Consider the following 11,928-nt stretch of genomic DNA (forward strand, 5'->3'; position numbering starts at 1 on the left):
TTCCTCAGAAAAGGAACGTACAATACAGTATTAGAAAATAAAAACATAGAAAAAAAAAACAGAAAAAGGATCATGCCCAGCAAAAAATAAAAGAAACAACAACAACAAAAAACAAAAAAAACAAACAAACAAACGTTTTATTCCCATTCTTTGACTGATTGTATTTATAGTGTACGGAGGATTTTGGTTTTATTTTTCTCTTCCTATTCTTTCGTTCGCTTTGTCTGGAACTTTTAAACGTTTAGTCTTCGTCTAGTGCCATCTTCCCTGGTTTTCTCACTCTGACTCTGATGCCTTTGACCGATAGTACAAAACCCAATTTTCCAACCATTTGTATATATAAATATAATATATATAATATATAATATATAAATATATATATATATATATATATATATATATATATGATATATTATGAATGCATGTATGTATGTATGTATATATATGAATGCATGTATGTATGTATGTATGTATGTATGTATGTATGTATGTATGTATGTATGTATGTATGTATGTATGTATGTATGTATGTATGTATGTATGTATGTATATATATATATATATATATATATATATATATATTATATATATATATTATTCATTCATTTTTGTAATCCTCGCTTGAATTACAGGTAAAGTCCGTGACGATGATGAACCTTTTTAACCTACTGGACAGTGACCCATAACCCCAGTGATGGCCAGTGTATGTTTATATTCGTCATTTCGTCCACCTGACTGTCCACTAATCTATCAGCTCGTCCGTCCACTAGGAGATAGGTAAGTTAAAAAGAATCAAATGATATACATATAGGAGTTGACCAAACATGACGGGACGTTGTTCGCTATAGGGTGTGACCATGGAACGGTGAAATGACCAAACTGAAAGGACGGACAATGACTGAGTGACCAATGGTTTTTAGACTTAAATAAAGTAAAATACTTTTATGCTTTATTACTCCACATAAGAGAAAATATACGTCAATATTGCAAGTGATATTTAATTTTCCATGTTTGCTTTTAATGCCATTCTTGCTAAATTGAATTTAGACCAAACTTACTTAAAGATGAAGTTGAAGACCGTGCTTTTAGGAAATTGTATTTACGGTTTTCATGATGTATCTATTAGTTTTAGTTATTTATTCATTAATTTACCATTTCTACTACTACTACTACTACTACTACTACTACTACTACTACTACTACTACTACTACTACTACTACTACTACTACTACTACTACTATAACTACATACTTCTCTACTAACTACTACTACTACTACTACTCTACTACTACTACTACTTCTACTACTACTACAACTACTATACTACTACTACTTACTACTATACTTACTACTACTACTACTACTATACTACTACTACTACTACTACTACTACTACTACTACTACTACTACTACTACTACTACTACTACTACTACTACTACTACTACTACTACTTACTACTACTACTACTATACTACTACTATACTACTTACTACTACTACTACTACTACTACTACTATACTACTACTACTACTACTATCTACTACTACTACTATTATTAATATATCTTACTACTACTATTATACTACTTTTACTATTAACTAACTACTACTACTATACTATATATACTTCTACTACTACTACTACCAGTGCTCTCATTATTTTTTCAATTTCGTTGCATTGGCTATTCTATGTATGTAACTAATTGTTGTTTTATTGTAGGAAAAACGCAGATAAATAAATTTACTTATTTGACCACTATTACCATCACAACCATCGTCAGATTATCATCCTCCCACATTTGTTTATTTATTATTATTATTATTATTATTATATTATTTATTTTATTATTATATTTTATTATATTATATTTAAATATATTATGAATTGATTAAGAAAGTTGAATTGAAGTATAGTATTCAATTATTGTGACTTGTAACGTAAAAGAGGGAGGTGAGGGGGGGGGGGGGGGGGGGGGGTACGTTGCTTTGGGAAAGATGTGCCCGAGCGGTGAAAGACACGCAAGAATGAAGATCAGTGGATCATTGATCAATGACTAACTGTTTTGGTGATGTTGGAAGGTTGGTTGGACACTGGAGGTCAGAGAGCGGTTTCAGAAAAGGGAGAAGGAGATGGTGATAGAGGAAATGGTCGTGTCAGAGTGTAGCGTTCGAGAAACAGAATTAGTCCTGTCACATTTATGGACATGATGTATTGAGAAGGGCCGTCTTAGGGAAGGGACGAGGTAAGTAACGGAGATTAATTGGAATTAGTGTGTATAGCTTAATAGAAATGTTGAGGTTTCTTAGACAGTGTTAGTTAATATTGTGTGCAAAAGAATGATGATAGTAAATGGAATGAGATCGTTTATATTTTGTACAAGAGAAAAGTGGTAATGTTATAGCTAATTAATGTTGGAGGAAACACAATTTAGAAAATAGTCAAATTAATCCATTGAGCTTCCTTAAATTAATGTCGCCCAATCTATAATATGTAAAAGACAATAGAAAATGTTCCGAGACGAGCACCCCTTATAATTATAATATTATCGACTGAGTACTTAAATAACTTATAAGAACAGATTAGGTTTTTAAAACTTCTCTCTGTAAAACTGAGGAGGCCAGGATGTGAGGTCTTCTCCATCTGGATATGATGGTCCATAAGTTCTCACCATAAGTTTTCATCTTATTTATATTTTCCCATTCTCCTATTTAGACGTCTACGTCATTTGATTAGTTGTAAAAAAATCTAATTAACAAAATCTGTAGCTTTCATTTTAAGAACAATTAGGATGTAGAACTCGGAATATTTTCACTTGATTAAAAACAGGAGTTCAATTTTTTTTCAATTGTTTGCACTCTTATGGTGCTACATATTTCCAAGATAAATATTCGTCGTGCGAACTTCATATAACTTGGTCATTGAACACGGTATTTCTATACATTCTATCCAGATAGATGGTTAGATATATTATATCGTTTAAAAAAGATTTCAAAGAGCAAACATTTCTATCTAGTTACGATAAATAATTAGTAAAAAGATGAAACAAGATTTTAAAGATTTCCCAAATTAAAACCTTTTTTCCCTTTGAGTTACTCCTCTGCTCGTGTTATCATCTAAAAAAAAACCAAGATGCACACTTTTGCAGGTCGGATAGCCGAGGGCAACTATGGACCTAATTTGATATTAGAATATTAGAATTAAAATTATTTTGCGTTGGTTTGCGAGTATATCCATTACAACAATGGGCCAAAAACAATTTGGGTTATCAGACCTTGCAAATAAGAAGACACCGGTTATGATTAATAACTATTCAACAGATGTGCATCCGAGCTTTTAAAGATTTCGCAAATGAAACATTTTCTCCTTAGCTTATTCCTACTCTCGTGTTATTATTTATAAAGACCATTTCGTTATAGCCGCATTATAAGTACAAACAAGCGATACCCATTGTTAAATTGTGTGTGTGTGTGTGTGTGTTTGTGTGTGTGTGTGCGTGTGTGTGTGTGTGTGTGTAAGAATGTGATTGAAGTTTATTATTCTAATGAAATGTTATACACCTGTTAATCAGATATGATTTTTATTCCTTTCTCTGCCTTAACACAACCAAATCATTTTGTCGAAGCGTTCCACCAGCAAGTCGATCAAAGCCCCGTCTGGAGTGTTAGTTAAATCTTACATGCCATAAAAATTCACTGTCGACGTTAATGTTTGATTATTTAAATAAGAAAATAATAATATGCAAAATAGAGCTCGATGGAAGGGCGGGTATGTTATAAAAAATAACTATCACGAAGACATATTGGCGTCTCTTCAGATGACGGTCAAAACTCGTCTACACAAGTAATACACGTGTGTATGAATGTTTAATACTACAGATAGTATGCGCTTGGCTAAGAAGTTCACAACATTGCCATCTGGAAGTATAACGGACCAAAACACAAAACTGTGTGTAACTATGATCGTTTGTGGTCTGGTTAATACAGTTTAATGAGAATTACTCACAATCGCGGATGGCAAAAAACAATAACAAAGACCCGAGTGACGTCAACTTCGAACTATGTGTAGAGTTAGATTAAACAAATAAACAAGTGCAATCATATGACGCATTTTGGTGGTTCTTTCTTACCTTGCGCAATTCACAATGCTTCCTTTGTTCCTTCTAACCAGATAACTGCCGTAAGACATGTATTTAAGAATTTGGCCAGAAAATTCGACCTTCAAATATCTGAATCGACGATATTTGATGGACGAGTTTTCTAGCAAAATATTGAAATACGAGTGTTTCTATAGATAGTTCGAAGATGACGTCACTCAAGTCTTTGTTGTTGTTTTTTGCCATCCGCGTTTATGAGTAATGCTCACTGAACTGTATTAACATGACTATAAACGTTAATGGATACACACAGTTTTGTGTGTTGGTCCGTTATACTTCCGGATGGCAATGTTGTGAGCTTCTTAGCCAAGCGCATACTATCTATAGTACGGCAGTTAACGGTAAAGAAATAAGTGTTCGTTGAATATCATGAAAGTAGCCTGTTAGGCGCCCTTTTTGTACTGGCACCTCCTTACAACATCGTTCACTGTCAACTAGTACTCATTTACACCTGAGTTGGCACATCCGTGTCATATAAACGTCACCAAAAAAATGCTGTTTGGCATAAATTATAACGGTCTCAACATGCCCCCCCCCCCTTCCCCCCATATAAACTATGATATATAATGTCTGACTTACGTTTAGGTTAAATGAAAAGCGATATCTATTTATTTGACTCGATCTGCTCGATGTGATCTATCCCGAAAAGTAGAAAACGGTATGGGCTGCCTGAAGCCTGTGATCGTGAAAATACTGACGAAAGAGTGAAAATGGAGAGGCTTCGTATAGGAACGATATAGACAATGGACGACGCTTGGCGAATAACAAAACTACTCGGTTGATGTTATAGAGTTTTGGTATCGTTTTAATAATCTTGAGGAAATGACAAACAAACGCGGAAGTAACGAAGAGTAGAACTGAAACATAATTATAACGACAATGAATATGTCAGTGTTAGCAATTTATAATATTCGTTACTGCGGACTGAACATGGTAGTCCGTCCACAAAGCGTTTCATTCATTCACTCTTTCGGTCATCTGTATCTCTTACATTACTAGATTCCTTCACAAGTTCATCATTTATGCTTGGGGCTACGTGCAATTTAGCCCTTCAGTTGGATTAAGCACGGTTTAATCTTAACGGCCGTTCTCTAGAAAAACAGCTATATAAGAATTAGCCCCCTCCCCTCCCCCCCCCCCCCCCCCCCCCCCCCCCTCCCCCACAAAAGAACAACAACAACAAAAAACAACTGGTCCTTCAAATATCGATCGATTTAAATGAATTTTATATAGGCAAAAACTCTCAAGCCTGGGAGTTCACAAAATCCCAGGTTTGAGAGGTTTTGCCCAGATGAGGGTCATTTAAGATCAATCGATATTTGAAGGACGAGTTTTCTGGCCAAATTTTTAAATACGTGTTTTTCCAGAGCACGATAGTAACTGGTTAAGCATAACAATGGCCTTCTCTGTTTCAAGCAATTTGCTTCAGGTTCTGTTTTCAAAACTCTCGGCATCTTCTTTTCTTATTTAAACATAATGTGATTTGATTAGCTCGTTACGCTCCAGTTTATGTCTTGAGACAGTTTATAACTTTGATTGATAAAAGTTTTGAGTATTTTAAATAATCTAACTTTCTTCTGCCATGTCAATGTGTCATTGCCATCAGCTTTAATGGTATAATCGTCTAAATACATCAATATTAATACACACAGCAACATCGTAGTTATCAACTTAAATGCCCTCAATCGCCTCCTCCCTCGCATTCTCAACTTCCTTTTCCTCTATCTCATTGCCATCATCATCATCACCATCATCACCACCACCACCACCACCACCACCATCACCATCATCATCATCACCACCACAACCGCCACCACCACCTTAGTCATCAATAACGTCGCCATTATTCAGTTCATCATTCTTCATCCCTGATATTAAAAAGTTTTTTTAACAAAATAATTTTCAATAACATGTTTAAGGCATGTAGTAAATTTCCTCTCCTATTGTTCACCCCCCCCCCCCCCCACTTTCCTTACGCATCTCTCTCTCTCTCTCTCTCTCTCTCTCTCTCTCTCTCTCTCTCTCTCTTCTTTCACACATACAGACACACACACACTTACACACACACACACACACTTACACACACACACACACACACACACACACACTATAAAAAGCAATTTTTAAAAACCCAACGTCGGCATTGTGAACACCACTCCTACCTGGATAAAACTTTCAGTTTAGGTCCTTCTTCTTGTTGAGACGATTCAAGCTGGTCGTAAGGATCTAAGACAACGTTGGATCAAAATCCCTGCTCACTAATCACATAGAATATCCTGTAATCTACAAAATAATCAAAATAGCTTCATGGAAAATATTCAAAATCGAACGCGATCAATAACTGGAAACAGGCATTTATACAGCTTGCCTTTGGGAACAGGTCTGAACAAGTTTTAGTTTCAAAATAGCCCCGGTGCGATAATTGCACATTAGAGCAAACAGGCAATAATAACAATAGGATATTATTATCATTGTTATTATTAGTGGAAAATCCCCAGTAATATAAGCGGAGAAAAAAATACGACCATACTACCATCTCTTTTAATTATTATACTACTTTATTGTGGAAATCAACATAGATGGAGACGAACCTTTTTGAGCCATCAACGATCAAACTCGGTCCGGTAATAAAGTTTGTTGGTACGCTCAAATGAATCTGGCAACATAGCGATCAGATGGAGATTTCTAACGTCAAATAATCATTCAATTCAACGGGTGATAATATTAACCTCCATTTAAAAAAAATATTTTTAAAAGGAAATAAGCATAGATAGATCGATACGAATCTTTTGAGCCATCATCGATCTAAATCGGTCCGGTAATAACATATAGAGGTACGCACAGATGAATCTGGCAACACGGCGACTGGGTGGCGATTCCCAACATCAATTGTACCCATCATTATGTCCTAACTGTTTTCCTCTCTCTCTCTCTCTCTCTCTCTCTCTCTCTCTCTCTCTCTCTCTCTCTCTCTCTCTCTCTCTCTCTTTTTCTCTCTCTTTCTCTCTATCCATCCATCTATCTATCTATCTATCTATCTATCTATCTATCTATCTATCTATCTATCTATCTATCTATCTATCTATCTATCTATCTACGCGTATCTACCTATCTCTCTCCTACAAACATCTGCCCGTCTCTAATCCACCCCCACACACTTTTCCTCAATGTTAAGTCCACCCTTTTTATCTACCCAATCTTCTAGCCTGTCAATCTAATGTCGATCGATCGTTCTATCGGCATTCTATCATTATTGGTGTCTATCTCCCAACCTCACATAACCCTATATAGATTAACAGCCTATTTCCCACCTTGATTCAACGGCGACTGGCTTCGTACGTGTTACCTGTTACTTGTTATAAGCCGATGAGATCGACATAGCTGGGCGATTGAGTTATGAGGCTGGGACAGGTCAGTAGGTGCCTGTAACTGTTCAATCAATCCAGGTGTCAACGACACTGTACTCTTAAAAAACTTTTTTTTTTTCCATTTTGACCCCAAAAATATTTACTTCGAATCTCGATCTTTTCAATGATGACTCCCAATTTTTAAAATAGTCTCAAAGCTCAAATAGTCTCAGAGCTAACAGTTCTTGTGAGTCTGAGGTTTAAGAATGGGTTAACCAGTTGATCGAGATTTCAATTGAAAGTTTTCTGGTGAAATTGGAGAGAGAAAAAAAAAACCGTGTTTTGTCAGGTTAGGGCAGAATTGATGATCGGTGGGTGGGACGGGTTTGCCCCCTGAGGCGGAAGAAAATCAAGAGACAGCCCAGCTGTCAAAAGTTATACAATCTTTGATAACTATTTTGTAAATACACACACACACACACTCACACACACACACACACATATATATATATATATATATATATATATATATATATATATATATATATATTTGTGTGTGTGTCGTTACCATCTTCATTATTTATTTATTTATGTATTTATTTATTTATTTGATTCCATTCGGAAAATTGAACGAGCTCAAGTGATCATCTAAAATCTTTCTGGGTTGGGCGTCGATATATTTTGCTGACGAATGTATGACATGTAACTTACCTGTCTTAACGTTTAGGACACCAAAATTATAACAAATGACATCAGCTAGACAAACCTCAGGGTATTAAAAAAAAAAAAGAACATAAAACAATCTCTGTTGGATTTTTTCCCCATTTACAATCATTGAAGAAAGAAAGACAAAACCAAACATGACACGATAGCATTTTTCGAATTCTCAAGACAACCATTTAAAACTTTGTCATTTCATGTTACTACCACAACTACAAGGGCATAATAAGTAACCGTTAAAATATTAAATTCAAGTCCGTATAATTTATGCATGGCATTTTCCCCAACCCTCACGCCTCATCTAGTCGTGTTTAGCTTGTTCTAGTCTTTGTGTCTATTTAATTTAAGATACCATAATGGTCCTAGTCATGTAAAAACAACTTACAAGAGCAATAAAACTTTTTTCTTCTTTTTTAAATACTAAATCGCACACGGGACGGACGTCTTGATCAAGGCGTATAAGAGCGTATCGAAATACGTTTTCCTTACAACTTCTTGTTTTTGTTTTTGGTTGAGATTTTTTTTTTTTTTTTTTTTTTTTTTGTTGTTTTTTTTTTTGGTAAGGACAAAAGTATATTTACATATTTAAAAAGGAAGGCATGATGATACAAGGCAAACTATGCAAATGATTTGGTAGGTCTAGCTTTATACTGTAGATTAATTTAGAGAGAGAGAGAGAGAGAGAGAGAGAGAGAGAGAGAGAGACAGAGAGAAAGATAGAGATAGAGAGAGAGAGAGAGAGAGAGACCCACCCAGGGGTAAATGGTTGTTAAGGGATGGTAAGTACAATAAAGCGTTTGTATAAATAACGCCCTATTTATGACTTAAAAAAACAGTTTCCTCTACTCAACAGTAATTAATATTTATGACAAATTATGAGAACACAAAAAACAAGCATGAAACTTGACATTAAGTCTAACAAGTATTGATGGACGAATTTAAAATATATGCCACGCCCTCTACCCTTGTGTCATCCTTATTTGTGTATGTGGCTATGTTCAATCAACTGGTTGAATGTGGAAAATTATATTTTTTCTTTTTCATTCTCCTTTTATTTTACCATAATTTCGAAATTGGGTGATGGAAATAAAATTGCGTGTCAAATAGATTATATCTATGGTCGACGGATCAAACTCCTGAAGTCTCGATTATCACGATCGGCGGATGACGTCAGAGGTCTGATCCGCCCAAAATTAAATAAAATATGGTGCGCAACGCTCGTATGCAGACATCAGAGTTTTGATCCGCGATTGTGAAAATCGGGACTTCAGAGGTTTGATCCACCGACCATCGATTCAAAATATAAAACTGCCTTAAGAAGACCGGTCTAGCACTTTTCTGAAACTAAATCGTTAAACTTCTTTTTTATTCTGAAATGTTAGTTTTTCCATTGAGTACAAAAATGGTTTCTATAGATATGCTTAAAGCACTCTTTTCTCAGGTCCCATGTAAATAATGTTATTAAGTTATTAGTATTCATATAAGGGAGCTCATATTTGTTTTATGTTTTCATTTTCGGGTTTCTGTTGTTTATTTAAATTTTTGTTTTGTTTTTGTCTTTTATTCTTTTTCTTTTTAGCTTTGTCTATGTTTTTATTGCGACATGTTTTAAAACCGACGTATGCAATCCGTAAGCAAACCATTCACCGGTACACAACAAAATTAATTCATAAATTACACATTCGGATTTCTTTTCTCATTTAACCAGTTAACTGCGTACTCTGGAAAGACTTGTATTTTTTAAGAATTGGCCAGCAAACCCGTCCTTCAAATATCAGTCGATTTAAGTGCCCTTTTATCTTGGCAAAAACTCTCAAACCTGAGACCTCGCGGGGTCCCAGATGTGAGAGTTTTTGCCAAGACGAGGATAATTTAAATCACTCGATATTTGGAGGATAAGTTTTCTGGCCAAATTTATAAAAATACGAGTCTTTCCGGAATAAGGCAGTTAACTGGTTAAGACAAATACCTTGTGACACATACAGTCATTGTTTATAATAGATTTTACTGCCAACAGTTTTTACTTGGAAACTCCCTTAATCTCTATAAACCAAAATCCTCGAATTTGTTTTCTTTGTTTGACTCGACACAACAACAGGCATACGTACACACATACACACACACAAACACACACACACACACACACACACAAACATATATATATATATTATATATATATATATATATATTATATATATATTCGTGAGAAATTTATATACATGGATCATAATAGTGCTCGACAATAAAAGAGCACGAATTATATCTATAATCTCATCTTTTTAAAAATATTTCTTGACCACAACTTTCGTTTCAGCCCATGCAATGGCTTCTTCGGGGCAGCGAAATAATATATATATATATATATATATATATATATATATATATATATATATATATATATATATATATATATATTATTTCGCTGCCCGAAGAAGCCATTGCATGGGCTGAACGAAAGTTGTGGTCAGAAATATTTTTAAAAAGTATATATATATATATATATATATATATATATATTATATATATATGTTTCTTATAATATTTCCCACGATATTGGAGTCAGACTATATCGATGTTTCAGGCCCTTAAGGTCATCGTCAGGACTGTGTGTTATTTCGGTTTCAGTTGTTGTTGTTGTTGTTGTTGTTGTTATTGTTGTTGTTGTTGTTGTTGTTGTTGTTGTTGTTGTTGTTGTTGATTGTGTTGAAGTGGTTCCGTAGGACAACAACAACACAAACCCCTGTAACACAACATTTCTGACGATGGCCGTAAGGGCCTGAAACATCGATGTGGACTGACTCCAATATCGTGGTAAATACGTAGAACGAGACATGGCGACTGGCGATATTACAATTTTTTTTTGACAGAGACAACGCTGTTGGCGGCCGGGTACTCATTTTGCACCTGAGTACGGTGAGAGAATGTGAGTAAAGAGTCTTTTCCAAGGACCCAACTATGCGCCGAGCGAGGCTCGAGCACAAGACATTCCGATCCGAAGCGAGTGTCATACGACAAGACCACATTGCCGCACTTACTTACAATATATTGATATTGTTCACTGCACACCATAGATTTAGAATGCATGCATTGATCTCAACACAATCAGAGTTTCACAGCAATTTGAATTTTCCGAAGTAATTCCTAACCTTGCTCATACAGGAGATCCCCTAATATTTTTCTCTGTTTATTTATTACATCCAAACAGTGGTGGGGAGAGAAAGAGGCTAGAGACAGTTTGGCTCCAATGCTGCCAGTTGGCCAAAGTTCCTGGTGACTAATTTCGACTTAAAAAGTGGCCAAATGGAACCTCATGGGACCAAACACTACACACACTTTGACCCTTTGGAAAACTCATCGGTTTTTGTAATAAGTAAATCTACTAGACTATGGAAAACATCATCATTAAAAAATGATAATAATAAAGATATAAATCTAAAAAATAATAATAAAATTTAAAATTAATAATAAAACACGATTCACGAGTTACCTTGTGGTCAATTTGGCCATACACGTGGTCATCTGGCAATCCTGTTTGGCTCGTTTTGGTTTTTTTTAATCACTGAGATCTGTAACTCATAAATTAAGTCTGTTAGTCACCACTTATTTTAAAAGTGAGGAATGTCGTTTTTATGTACAACTCAAATTTAGTGATTGGATCTAACAATCCCAAGACTAATAACCTCGTAAGATGCAGTAATGCTGGGT

General features: G+C 35.0%; 1 long non-coding RNA gene across 2 annotated transcripts in view; it reads left to right on the forward strand.

The window, feature by feature from the left end:
* The window catches only part of LOC144972080 (uncharacterized), a 25,875-nt gene extending 14,184 nt beyond the window's left edge, over window positions 1-11,691 (forward strand). For both annotated transcript variants that reach the window (XR_013645257.1, XR_013645256.1), the window contains exons 2-3: window positions 633-777; window positions 11,429-11,691. This is a non-coding gene — a long non-coding RNA (uncharacterized LOC144972080). The remainder of the gene's footprint in view (window positions 1-632; window positions 778-11,428) is intronic.
* The last annotated feature ends 237 nt before the right edge of the window (window positions 11,692-11,928 follow it).

The sequence above is a fragment of the Berghia stephanieae genome, chromosome 4 (assembly GCF_034508935.2).
Source record: "Berghia stephanieae isolate SIO BIC M18660-M18661 chromosome 4, UCSD_Bste_1.3, whole genome shotgun sequence".
Taxonomy (NCBI): domain Eukaryota; kingdom Metazoa; phylum Mollusca; class Gastropoda; order Nudibranchia; family Aeolidiidae; genus Berghia; species Berghia stephanieae.